Raw genomic sequence first — 12,430 nt, 5'->3', positions numbered from 1 at the left:
ACGTTGGATGGGCTCGGTGGCGCAGCGGTAAAGTTGCTGCCGAACAGCGCCAGAGTCCCGGGTTCAATCCTGACCACGGACGCTGTCTGCACGGAATTTGTATGTTCTCCCTGTAACCTGCATGAGTTTTCTCCAGGAAGCTCCGGTTTCCTCCCACACTCCAAAGACGTACAGGTTAGTAGGCTAATTAGATAATAGACAATAGGTGCAGGAGGAGGCCATTCGGCCCTTTGAGCCAACACCGCCATTCAATGTGATCATGGCTGATCATTCTCAATCAGTACCCCGTTCCTGCCTTCTCCCCATACCCCCTGACTCCGCTATCCTTAAGAGCTCTATCTACCTCTCTCTTGAATACATTCAGAGAATTGGCCTCTACTGCCTTCTGAGGCAGTGAATTCCACAGATTTACAACTCTCTGACTGAAAAGGTTTTTCCTCATCTCCGTTCTAAATGGCCTACCCCTTATTCTTAAACTGTGGCCCCTGGTTCTGGACTCCCCCAACATTGGGAACATGTTTCCTGCCTCTAACGTGTCCAACCCCTTAATAATCTTATATGTTTCGATAAGATCCCCTCTCATCCTTCTAAATTCCAGTGTATACAAGCCTAGCCGCTCCAGTCTTTCAACATATGACAGTCCCGCCATTCTGGGAATTAACCTAGTAAACCTACGCTGCACGCCCTCAATAGCAAGAATATCCTTCCTCAAATTTGGAGACCAAAACTGCACACAGTATTCCTGGAGGGGAAAGGAGTAGAGTTGTGTTCCATGATATAAGATGAACAATTTTGTTTGGAATGGGGTAACAAGCAAAAGTACTGTAAATATATTTATTTCTCTTTACAGGTGTCAAAGGGATGCAGTGAGCAATGAACTTTGGACGAGCTGCCCGGTTACAGAAGATAGGCTGAAAATGTTGGAGTACAGAATTGGCTTTAGGAAAGAAAGCTGAGGGTGATGGTGGATGGTTGGGTTTTTTTGTATTAGAGGCCTGTGACTATCTCAGGGATCCGTGTTGAGCCCATTGCTGTTTGTATCAACAAATTATTACAGAGCATGAATAGTACATTTGCAGATGATACTCTAGTAGGTGTTATCGTTGACTGCCAAGATGGTTATCAAAAATTACAGCAGGATATTGATCAGCTAGGCACGTGGGCTGAAGAATCATTAATTGAGTTTAATGCAGATAAGTGTGAGGTTTTGCATTTTGAGAAGTCGTAAGATCATAGGTGATAGGAGTAGAATTAGGCCATTCGGCCCATCAGGTCTACTGCGCCATTCAATCATGGCTGTTCGATCTCTCCCTCCTAATAATCCCATTCTCCTTTCTTCTCCCCGCAACCTCTGACACCCGTACTAATCAAGTAGTAAAAATGTAATACCAGGAGTGGGGTTCGAACCCACGCGGACACATGCCCATTGGATCTTAAGTCCAACGCCTTAACCACTCGGCCATCCTGGTTGAAGATGGTCAAACTAGGGCAGGCCCTTCACAGTGAATGGTAGGGCCTTGGAATGCATTGTCGAGCAGAGGGGTCGATGAGTACAGGTATACAGTTCCCTGAAAGTGGTCCTGAGCTTTAGGGAGAGATTGGGCAAGCAGGGACTTTATTCCTTGGAGTGCAGAAGGCGAAGGAGTTGTCTTATAGAGTTGTATAAAATCATGAGGGGAATTGATAGGGTGAATGCACAGTCTTTCACCCAGAGAAGGGGAATCAAGAGGACATAGGTTTAAGGTGAGAGGGGAAAAATGTAACAGGAATCTGAAGGGCAACTTTTTCACTTGGAGAGTGGTGGGTATACAGTATAGAATGATCTGTGTAGGAAGGAACTACAGATTAAAGACAGACTAGTGACTGACATCTACTACAAACCCACTGACTCGCACAGCTATCTGGACTACACTTCTTCCCACCCTGTCTCCTGCAAAAAGTCTATCCCCTACTCCCAACTCCTCCGTCTACGCCGCATCTGCGCCCGGGATGAGGTGTTTCACACTAGGGCATCAGAGATGTCCTCATTCTTTAGGAAACGGGGCTTCCCCTCCTCCATTATAGATGAGGCTCTCACTAGGGAATCCCCCTCGTTCTCACCTTCCACCCCACCAGCCAGCGTATCCAACAAATCATCCTCCAACATTTCCGTCACCTACAACGGGACCCCACCACTGGCCATATCTTCCCATCCCCTCCCCTCTCTGCGTTCCGCAGAGACCGTTCCCTCCGTAACTCCCTGGTCTACTCGTCCCTTCTCACCCAAACCACCCCATCCCCGGGCACTTTCCCCAGCAACCGCAGGAGATGCAACACCTGTCCCTTTACCTCCCCCCTCAACTCCATCCAAGGACCCAAACAGTCTTTCCAGGTGAGACAGAGGTTCACCTGCACCTCCTCCAACCTCATCTATTGTATCCGCTGCTCTAGATGTCAACTTATTTACATCGGCGAAACCAAGCGCAGGCTCGGCGATCGTTTCACTCAACACCTGCGCTCGGTCCGCATTGACCAAACTGATCTCCCGGTGGCTGAGCACTTCAACTCCCCCTCCCACTCCCAGTCTGACCTTTCTGTCATGGGCCTCCTCCAGTGCCATAGTGAGGCCCACCGGAAATTGGAGGAACAGCACCTCATATTTCGCTTGGGCAGCTTGCAGCCCAGCGGTATGAACATCGACTTCTCCAACTTTAGATAGTTCCTCTGTCCCTCTCTTCCCCTCCCCCTTCCCAGTTCTCCCACTGTCTTCCTGTCTCCACCTATATCCTTCCTTTGTCCCGCCCCCCCCTGACATCAGTCTGAAGAAGGGTCTCGACCCGAAACGTCACCCATTCCTTCTCTCCTGAGATGCTGCCTGACCTGCTGAGTTACTCCAGCATTTTGTGGGGGGAAAAGGAACTACAGATGCTGGTTTAAACCGAAGATGGATACAAACAGCTGGAGTAAAAGCTGGGTCAGACAGCATCCCTGGAGAAAAGGAACAGGTGATGTTTCAAGTCGAGACCCTTCTTCTGACCAGGGAAATTGGCTGGCTGTGCTGTTGAGGAAGAAATTGAGAGCTTTAAGGCCTTCCTTGTGGGGGATGGAGGTGTAGAGTGACTGAACGTCCATGGTAAAGATGAGGGAGTGGGAGCTCGGAAAGCGGAAGTCATTAAAGAGACAAAGGCAGTGTGAGGTATCTTGGACATAGGTCGGGAGGAATTGGACCGGGGGGGATAGGATGGAGTCGGGGTATGTGGAAATGATTTCAGTGGGACAGGAGCAGACAGAGACAATAGGTCTGCCAGAAGAGTTGTGTTTATGGATCTTGGGGAGAAGGTAAAACCGGGCCATGCTGTGGAGGGCGGGCAGCTGGATGTGATAAAATTAGAGATAGTCTGCAAAATGGTGCTCATCTGTGGAGTCATGGTCCAAGGGTAAGTAGGAGGAGGTGTCCGAGAGTTGGCACCTGGCGCGGTAGATGTCAGCTCGTCAGGTCTGAAGAAGGGTCTCAACCCGAGTCGTCACCTATTCCTTTTCTCCAGAGATGCTGTCTGACCCGCTGAGTTACTCCAAATTATTGTGGCTATCTATACAATGAGCTGCCAGAGGAGGTAATTGAGGCAGATACAAGAACAACATTGAAATGTCATTTGGACAGGCACATGGAAATGAAAGGTTTGGAGGAATATATATGTATGAGCCAAATACGTGCAAATGGAACTTGCTTAGATGGAGCCCTGTTTCTGTGCTGTAAGACTCTATGACCAGTTATTACAAATCTCTGAGCTGTTTGCACTGCTCCCATCTCGACTTGAGATTAGCTGTGGATTCACTGGAGTTTAGAAGGGTGAGAGGGGATCTTATGGAGACGTATAAAATTATGAAAGGACTGGACAAGCTAGAAGCGGAAAAAATGTTCCCAATGTTGGGGGAGTCCAGAACCAGGGACCACACACAGTCTAAGAATAAAGGGGAGGCCATTTAAAACTGAGGTGAGAAGAAGCTTTTTCACCCAGAGAGTTGTGAATTTGTGGAATTCTCTGCCACAGAGGGCAGTGGAGGCCAATTCACTGGATGAATTTAAGAGAGAGTTAGATAGAGCTCTAGGGGCTAGCGGAATCAAGGGATATGGGGCAAAGGCAGGCACGGGTTACTGATTGTGGATGATCAGCCATTATCATAATGAATGGCGGTGCTGGCTCGAAGGGCCAAATGGCCACCTCCTGCACCTATTTTCTCTGTTTTTATGCTTCTCCACCGGTGGCCATGCTGCCAAGATCTCAAGTTCTGGAATTTGGCCCTATTACTCATAGCGTTTTGGTGATTTGTTTTGAGATGTCTCTGTGTGGCTCAGTGTCAACATTGGTTTTGATGATGCTTCTGAATGAATGAATGACTGAATGAATGAACACTTTATTCTTTATTGTCACGTGACAGTCACAGGTATGCCAAGGTATGCAAATGGTTGCCGTTGGGCGGCACGGTGGCACAGCGGTAGAGTTGCCGCCTTACAGCGCTTGCAGCGGCAGACTCCCGGGTTCCATCCCCACTATGGGCGCCGTCTGTACGGAGTTTGTACGTTCTCCCCGTGACCTGCGTGGGTTTTCTCCGAGATCTTCGGTTTCCCCCCACACTCCAAGGACATACAGGTTTGTAGGTTAATTGGCTTGGTATGCATGTAAAACTGTCCCTAGTGTGTGTGGGATAGTGTTAATGTGCGGGGATCGCTGGTCGAGTGTGTGTGGGATAGTGTTAATGTGCGGGGATCGCTGGTCGGTACGGACTCAGTGGGCATAAGGGCCTGTTTCCACGCTGCATCTCTAAACTAAACTGAACTAAACTAATAAGGGCACTGACTAAGTTACAAAGAATACAGTATCCACTCCAGGTCCCCCTTTGATCTCCCCATTCCCCCGCCCCACGCCAAGTCCTCCATTGTTCTCCCCCTCCCTCACTGCAATCCCCTCACCCTGGGTCCCCCTTCGTTCCTTCCCTGTGCCGCTTCACATGATTTTGGTGTCTTTAAGACAAATGTTTGTCAAGTCAAATGCTTGTCTAAACGTGAAATTATCCCAGAATACCGAAGATGGACATAGAAACATAGAAACATAGAAAATAGGTGCAGGAGTAGGCCATTCGGCCCTTCGAGCCTGCACCGCCATCCAGCTCAGTAACCTGTACCTGCCTTCTCTCCATACCCCCTGATCCCTTTAGCCACAAGGACCACATCTAACTCCCTCTTAAATATAGCCAATGAACTGGCCTCAACTATCTTCTGTGGCAGAGAATTCCACAGACTCACCACTTTCAGTGTGAAGAAATATTTTCTCATCTCGGTCCTAAAAGACATCCCCCTTATCCTTAAGCTGTGACCCCTGGTTCTGGACTTCCCCAACATCGGGAACAATCTTCCTGCATCGAGCCTCTCCAACCCCTTAAGAATTTTATATGTTTCTATAAGATCCCCCCTCCGTCTTCTAAATTCCAGCGAGTACAAGCCGAGTCTATCCAGTCTTTCTTCATATGAAAGTCCTGCCATCCCAGGGATCAATCTGGTGAACCTTCTCTGTACTCCATCTAAGGCTAGAATGTCTTTCCTCAGGTTAGGAGACCAAAACTGCACACAATACTCCAGGTGCGGTCTCACCAAGGCCCTGTACAACTGCAGCAGAACCTCCCTGGTCCTAAACTCAAATCCTCTTGCTATGAATGCCAACATACCATTCGCTTTCTTCACTGCCTGCTGCACCTGCATGCTTGCTTTCAATGACTGGTGCACCATGACACCCAGGTCACGTTGCATCTCCCCTTCTCCCAATCGGTCACCATTCAGGTAATACTCTGCTTTCCTGTTCTTGCCGCCAAAGTGGATAACCTCACATTTATCCACATTATATTGCATCTGCCATGCATTTGCCCACTCTCCTAATCTATCCAAGTCACTCTGCAGCCTCCTAGCATCCTCCTCGCAGCTAACACTGCCACCCAGCTTCGTGTCATCCGCAAACTTAGAGATGTTGCATTCAATTCCCTCGTCCAAATCATTAATATACACTGTAAATAACTGGGGTCCCAGCACTGAGCCTTGTGGTACCCCACTAGTCACTGCCTGCCATTCCGAAAAGGACCCGTTTATTCCTACTCTTTGCTTCCTGTCCGCCAACCAATTTTCTATCCACCTCAAAACTGAACCCTCAATACCGTGTGCTTTAAGTTTGTACACCAATCTCCTATGTGGGACCTTGTCGAAGGCCTTCTGAAAGTCCAGATATAACACATCGACAGGTTCTCCCTTATCCACTCTACTAGTTACATCCTCGAAAAATTCTATAAGATTCGTCAGACATGATTTGCCTTTGGTAAATCCATGCTGACTTTGTCCGATGATTTCACCACTTTCCAAATGTGATGCTATCACATCTTTAATAACTGACTCTAGCATTTTCCCCACTACCGATGTTAGGCTAACTGGTCTATAATTCCCCGTTTTCTCTCTCCCTCCCTTTTTAAATAGTGGGGTTACATTAGCTACCCTCCAGTCCTCAGGAACTACTCCAGAATCTAAAGAGTTTTGAAAAATTATCACTAATGCATCCACTATTTTGAGGCTACTTCCTTAAGCACTCTGGGATGCAGCCTATCTGGCCCTGAGGATTTATCTGCCTTTAATCCATTTAATTTACCTAACACCACTTCCCGACTAACCTGGATTTCCCTCAGTTCCTCCATCTCATTAGACCCCCGGTCCCCCGCTATTTCCGGCAGATTGTTTATGTCTTCCTTAGTGAAGACAGAACCAAAGTATTTGTTCAATTGGTCTGCCATCTCCTTGTTCCCTATGATCAATTCACCTGTTTCCGACTGCAAGGGACCTACATTTGCCTTAACTAATCTTTTTCTCTTGACATATCCATAAAAGCTTTTGCAGTCTGTTTTTATGTTCCTTGCCAGTTTTCCCTCATAGTCTATTTTCCCTTTCCTAATTAAGCCCTTTGTCCTCCTCTGCTGGACTCTGAATTTCTCCCAGTCCTCTGGTATGCTACTTTTTCTGGCTAATCTGTATGCTTCTCGCTACACCAATGGTGGCTGCCCAGGCCGTGAGGCCGGTTGCTACGCAACCTCTGTTAGGCGGCGCCCAGGCCTCTGGGCCTACTGTCCTGGAGTACAGTGCCACCCAGGTGTAATATGGGACAAGGGAGGTCCCATACGGGACAAAACATTTAGCCCAATATACGGGATGTCCCGGCTAATATGGGACCCTGTACAACTGCAGAAGGACCTCTTTGCTCCTATACTCAACTCCTCTTGTTATGAAGGCCAACATTCCATTGGCTTTCATCACTGCCTGCTGTACCTGCATGCTTCCTTTCAGTGACTGATGCACTAGGACACCCAGATCTCGTTGTACGTCCCCTTTTCCTAACTTGACACCATTCAGATAATACTCTGCCTTCCTATTCTTACCACCAAAGTGGATAACCTCACACTTATTCATATTAAACTGCATCTGCCATGCATCCGCCCACTCACACAACCTGTCCAAGTCACCCTGCAACCTCATAGCATCTTCCTCACAGTTCACACTGCCACCCAGCTTTGTATCATCTGCAAATTTGCTAATGGACCTGTTCTTTGCCCGTGACCTGTTCTTTGAGTTACATCAGTCCTGACCTCACTGACAGCAGTAATAATAGTAATAATAATAATAGTAATAACAGTAATAATGACAGCTAATATAATGGTACTGGTGCTAAATGGCTGCCACCTCTTCCTACATTCCTTTGTTCCCTTGTTTCATTAACAGCAAGCGACAAGAAGTGATATTTTAAGAGAGTTCTGACTGCTTGGATGTTTTTGTAGATCTGGATATTTTGCCAAGACAGCGTCATTGTCAGTTTATATATGTCACGAGACCAAGTTGGGCCCAATCTTCTCCTGCATTGGTGCAGCACCCTCTCCACCCCCTCCCCCCTCCCTCCCCCCCTTCCCCTCCCCCCCCCACTCCATCCTCCTCAACCCCCCTTATCCTCCCTCCTCCCCCCCGCCTCCCTCCACCCCCTCCCTCCCTCCCTCCCTAGGAGATAGATTTAAACTTTGAAATGTGAATAACTTTAAAAATGTAACACCGATTTCAATGAAACTTCTTCCATTAGCACCAAAGGGACGACGGTGAGTAATGCGGGCCTAAAATTGTCACGCTATCGTGTACCGTTTTGGCTGTAGTTCAGGAACAGACAAACAAACAAACGAGGGTTTTAGTATATAGATGTCCCGAGGCTGTTGATGCATTTTCAAGTTTCCATAGAGCGTCAGGTTTTTACATCTAAAGCAGTGGATCTTTGAGGGTGAATAACAAGGGTTTAATTTCATCAGTGAGCTCAGATGTGTTAAAGTTGTAAAGGTTTGATCGTGATCAAATTACAGCTGACAACACCTGTCCGATTTTATTCAGTGTACATAAATACAAGCCTTTGTCCTTTACCAATGTTAGTCTTGCTTTCCTTCACCAACTCTATCCCCTCACCTTTCCCCAAGGGCGTTGGCACTTTTCTGGGCCAACTTTCACCAGCAGCTGTGCTTGATCTGGATAGAGCTCTTAGGGGCTAGCGGAATCAAGGGGAAAAGGCAGGCACGGGTTACTGATTGTGGATGGTCAGCCATGATCACAATGATTGGCGGTGCTGGCTCGAAGGGCCAAATGGCCTCCTCCTTCACCTATTTTCAATGTCCTCCATGTCCTCCCTGGCACAAATTCCTTCCTTTATCCTTTAGCAGTCTTGTCTTCTCCCTGGTCACCCTCTTGTTTTTAATGTCTGGCGAAAAAGCCTTGGGATTTTCTTGAATCCATCTCACCAAAGCCCCTTTTTGTCCCTTCTAGTTGCCCACTCGAGTTCTTTCCTCTTTGCTTTATGTTCCTCAAAGGGCTCAATGGAATGGAATTCTCTGCCACAGAGGGCAGTGGAGGCCAATTCACTGAATGGATTTAAAAGAGAGTTAGATAGAGCTCTAGGGGCTAGTGGAATCAAGGGATATGGGGAGAAGGCAGGCACGGGTTACTGACTATGGATGATCAGCGGCGGCGCCTAACGGCAGCGGCTGACTAGCAGTCTGTCCGTCTTTTTTTTGTTGTGTGTCGGTGTTGGGATGGTTTTTATATATATTTTTTTGGTTGTGTATGTGTGGGAGGGGGTGGTGGTGTGGGTGGGTGTGGGGGGGGGGGGAACTTTTCTCTTCCTCACGGAGCGGGGCCTAACATCGCCCGCTGCGGCTCGGCCGCTGGACTTTACATCCCGGTGCGGCTTGGCCGCTGGACTTAACAGTGCCCGGTGCGGCTTGGCCGCTGGACTTTACATCACCCGGTGCGGCTTGGCCGCTGGACTTTACATCCCGGTGCGGCTTGGCCGCTGGACTTTACATCACCCGGTGCGGCTTGGCCGCTGGACTTTACATCCCGGTGCGGCTTGGCCGCTGGACTTTACATCACCCGGTGCGGCTTGGCCGCTGGACTTTACATCACCCGGTGCGGCTTGGCCGCTGGACTTTACATCCCGGTGCGGCTTGGCCGCTGGACTTTACATCACCCGGTGCGGCTTGGCCGCTGGACTTTACATCACCCGGTGCGGCTTGGCCGCTGGACTTTACATCCCGGTGCGGCTTGGCCGCTGGACTTTACATCACCCGGTGCGGCTTGGCCGCTGGACTTTACATCCCGGTGCGGCTTGGCCGCTGGACTTTACATCCCGGTGCGGCTTGGCTGCGGGACTTAACAGTGCCCGGTGCAGCTCGGCTGCGGGGCTTAACATCGCCCGGTGCAGCTCGGCTGCGGGGCTTTTCATCGCTGGTGCGGCTCGACTGCGGACTTGACATCGCCCGGTGCGGCTCGACCACGGGACTTAGCTGCGCAAGGCTTGGTCGCGGGCCTTTCATCGCCCGGTTCGGCCGCGGGACGTTTCAGCGCCCGGTGCGGGGACTGTGCGGGTCGGTCGGGGACGAGCTGTCTGTCCGTGGGCGTGGGGAAGAGAGTGGAAGTTTTGTTGCCTCCATCACAGTGAGGGGGTGTTTGGAGTCACTGTGATGGACGTTTGTGTTGGGGTTATGTGTTGTGTTCTTTTTTTTTCTATGACTGCTATGTAGTTTCGTTCGGTACTTCGGTGCCGAACGACAAATAAAGCTCTGTTATACCTGTTATACCTGTTATCACAATGAATGGCGGTGCTTGCTCGAAGGGCCAAATGGCATCCTCCTGCAGCTATTTTCTATGTTTCTATGATTCATCATGAAGAACCTTGCTTCTTTTTGAACAGTTATGATGCCAAAAGGAAGTCGACACATTTTTGCCAGTGAATGTTCTAAGTGGAACCGGAGGAGTGTCTAGAGGAGTCAGCGAATCAACCTCTTGTCCCTGCTTTCTCTTCATTATTTGCTTTCCCGATGAGTCATTTTCTTGCATTAATCCCAAATCCTTTAATTCCTTCTTTATCTCAGTATCTATCACTGTGTTTCATTTTCAGTCTAGTTTATTGTCACGTGTACCGGGGTACAGTGAAAAGCTTTTGTCGCGTGCGATCCAGTCAGCGGAAAAACAATACATGATTACAATCCAGCCATTTACAGCGTATAGATACATGATAAGGGAATAATGGTTAGTGCAAGGTAAAGCCAGCAAAGTCCGATCAAGGATAGTCCGAGGGTCACCAATGAGGTAGATAGTAGTTTAGCACTGCTCTCTGGTTGTGGTAGGATGGTTCAGTTGCCTGATTACAACTGGGACCCTGAATCTGGAGGGGTGCGTTTTCACACTTCTATATCTTTTGCCTGACGAATGAGGGGAGAAGACGGAGTGGCCAGGGTGCGACTCGTCCTTGATTATGCTGCTGGCCTTGCCGAGGCAGCGTGAGGTACAAATGGAGTCAATGGAAGGGAGGTTGGTTTGTGTGATGGTCCACAATTCGCTGCAATTTCTTGCGGTCTTGGATGGAGCTGTTCCCAGACCAAGCTGTGATGCATCCTGATAAAATGCTTTCTATGGTGCATCTGTAGAAGTTGGTGAGAGTTGTAGGGGACATGTCGAACTTCCTAAGCCTTCTAAGGAAGTAGAGGCGTTGGTGTGCTTTCTTGGTCGTTGCTTCAGTATGGGTGTTCCAGGAGAAGTTGTTGGTGATATTGACTCCTAGGAATTTCAAGTTTTCAATCATCTCTACTTCAGCACCATCAATGCAAACTGGGGTATGTGTACCACTTTGCTTTCACTTCCACAACCCTATTGGGCACCTCCTGGATGTAGGAAATTCTTCTAACCTCTGTCCTGATTGAGTGAGCCCTTATTTTGAGCCTACAAATCAATTCTGAACTGTAAATCAATTGTAAGCATTGAATTTTTTGCAACAATTTTGGGCGGCACGGTGGCGCAGCGGTAGAGTTGCTGCCTTACAGTGAATGCAGCGCCGGTGACCCGGGTGACCCGACAACGGGTGCTGTCTGTATGGAGTTTGTACGTTCTCCCCGTGATCTGCGTGGGTTTTCTCCGATATCTCCGGTTTCCTCCCGCACTCCAAAGACGTGCAGGTTTGTAGGTTAATTGGCTTGGTAAATGTAAACATTGTCCCTAGTGTGTGTAGGATAGTGTTAATGTGCGTGGATCGCCGGTCGGTGCGGACCTGGTGGGCCGAAAGGGTCTGTTTCTGTGCTGTATCTCTAAACTAAACTCATTTTGTGTGTTTCAATGAGATCGTTCTTCATTCTTCCAAGAGTTAATATTTTCTGACACAACCAACCTTGAGTCTCAACCTGGTAAACCTTTGCTGCACTATTTCTGTTACTACACAGCCTCTTAGTTGGGGTGCATCATAGAAACATAGAAAATAGGTGCAGGAGTAGGCCATTCGGCCCTTCGAGCCTGCACCGCCATTCAATATGATCATGGCTGATCATCCAACTCAGTAACCTGTACCTGCCTTCTCTCCATACCCCCTGATCCCTTTAGCCACAAGGGCCACATCTAACTCCCTCTTAAATATAGCCAATGAACTGGCCTCAACTACCTTCTGTGGCAGAGAATTCCACAGATTCACCACTCTCTGTGTAAAAAAAAAACGTTCTCATCTCGGTCCTAAAAGACTTCCCCCTTATCCTTAAACTGTGACCCCTTGTTCTGGATTTCCCCAACATCGGGAACAATCTTCCTGCATCTAGCCTGTCCAACCCCTTAAGAATTTTGTAAATTTCTATAAGATCCCCCCTCAATCTTTTAAATCCCAGCGAGTACAAGCCGGTCTCTCCTCAGTACACTATTGCTGCACAGTTTGGAGTAGAATGTCTCTCTTTAGTTGCCTTGCATGCTAACATTCAATGATTCACTGGCTGCCTGTCCATTCTACTGTTTTTTATTTTAAGTATGTGTTAAAGTATGTTTCAGTGTTTCTTGGTTTGTTTTATGTGGGGGGGGGGG

At 48.4% G+C, this 12,430-nt stretch overlaps 1 protein-coding gene and 1 non-coding gene across 2 annotated transcripts in view; one reads left to right on the top strand and one right to left on the bottom strand.

The window, feature by feature from the left end:
* Positions 1-1,386: 1,386 nt before the first annotated feature.
* trnal-uaa (transfer RNA leucine (anticodon UAA)) lies at positions 1,387-1,469 on the bottom strand. Its single transcript has one exon. It is a non-coding gene; the product is annotated as a tRNA-Leu (tRNA).
* A 6,617-nt stretch (positions 1,470-8,086) lies between these two features.
* LOC144596441 (utrophin-like) overlaps positions 8,087-12,430 on the top strand; it is a 401,591-nt gene continuing 397,247 nt past the window's right edge. Inside the window, exon 1 of the mRNA XM_078404693.1 lies at positions 8,087-8,151. The gene's annotated coding sequence lies outside the window, so the exon portion shown is untranslated. The remainder of the gene's footprint in view (positions 8,152-12,430) is intronic.

Source organism: Rhinoraja longicauda, chromosome 9 (assembly GCF_053455715.1).
Source record: "Rhinoraja longicauda isolate Sanriku21f chromosome 9, sRhiLon1.1, whole genome shotgun sequence".
Classification (NCBI taxonomy): domain Eukaryota; kingdom Metazoa; phylum Chordata; class Chondrichthyes; order Rajiformes; family Arhynchobatidae; genus Rhinoraja; species Rhinoraja longicauda.
The sequence above is the reverse complement of the archived record's forward strand: the minus strand, read 5'-3'. Positions and strand labels throughout refer to the sequence as shown.